The sequence below is a fragment of the Nicotiana attenuata genome, chromosome 8 (assembly GCF_001879085.1).
Source record: "Nicotiana attenuata strain UT chromosome 8, NIATTr2, whole genome shotgun sequence".
NCBI lineage: Eukaryota > Viridiplantae > Streptophyta > Magnoliopsida > Solanales > Solanaceae > Nicotiana > Nicotiana attenuata.
Genome location: NC_031996.1, coordinates 34,891,830 through 34,893,034, shown reverse-complemented (window position 1 = coordinate 34,893,034; position 1,205 = coordinate 34,891,830).

Genomic DNA, 1,205 nt, shown 5'->3' with positions numbered 1-1,205 from the left:
AGGGGGGACCAACTAGTGCAAGGGTAGTAGTAGCAGTAGTATAGTAGAAGAGAAGAATGAATTCTATATTTGGCAATTGGGATCAGAAATCTGTATTCTTTTGGTTTTGTGCACTTTGTTTTTCTTGTAAGAATATGGAAATACTCTCTCCATTGAATATCCTTATTATGTTTGCATATAATATGAGTATTGCTTGTGGTACAATTTTGTTCAGTTTTGGTCTCAGTGAAAATACCAAAGCAAAGTTTTCAACCTTCTGTTAAGCTGCTACCACTGACTCCAGCTGGTGCCTTGTTTCTCTTTGTGCTTCTTCATATTTCTTTTCATATTATTTTGGAAAATGCATATAACCACTCTTAAAATAATAGGCAAAAAATTATATATTATATATATACTATATATTGTATGTTATATACAAAAAATATAAAAATTTTACATACTTTTACGGTTACCGGACTTAAATAGTTGAAAAATAATACTGATAGTGGCTCCATATATATATATATATATATATATATATATATATATATATATATATATATACAAAAAATATAAAAATTTTATATACTTTTACGGTTACCGGACGTAAATAGTTGAAAAATAATACTGATAGTGACTCTCAAAATAATAGCCCATTTTTTGGGATATATATTCTGTATGTTATATACAAAAATTATACAAATTTATGTATCTCTTAGCTACTAAATATAAATAATTTTTAACGCAGACTAAAAGTGATAATACCTCTAAATAATTTGTGCTTCGCGTAAAAGTGATATTTGCCCTTTTATTACATTGTTTTTTAAAAAAGGAACCTTAAAGAATTCCATTGTTTTTGTTCTCTCTCATCATTGCCTTTATGGATTTGTCTGCCTAAGGTCTGCACAAGTAGTTCTTCTCCCATCTGTCACAGGTGTGACTACCAGAATCTACATCCAAAAATTACCAAAATGACCCCTTTCACTTTTTTTTAGCTTTTTCACCTTCATTAACATGATTAGCTGAAACATCAATGTTAATCATATTAACTTATAGAGTTTAAGTTGCCTATGGTATAAAAACTACATAGGGGTCGTTTGTTACGGTGTATAAGAATAATGTTAAATAAGATGTATTAGTAATACAATTATGCATGGATTAGTAATATATAGGTTAGTAATGCAAGCATTAGTTATACAAAAATTATTTCTTATCAATTGTTTGGT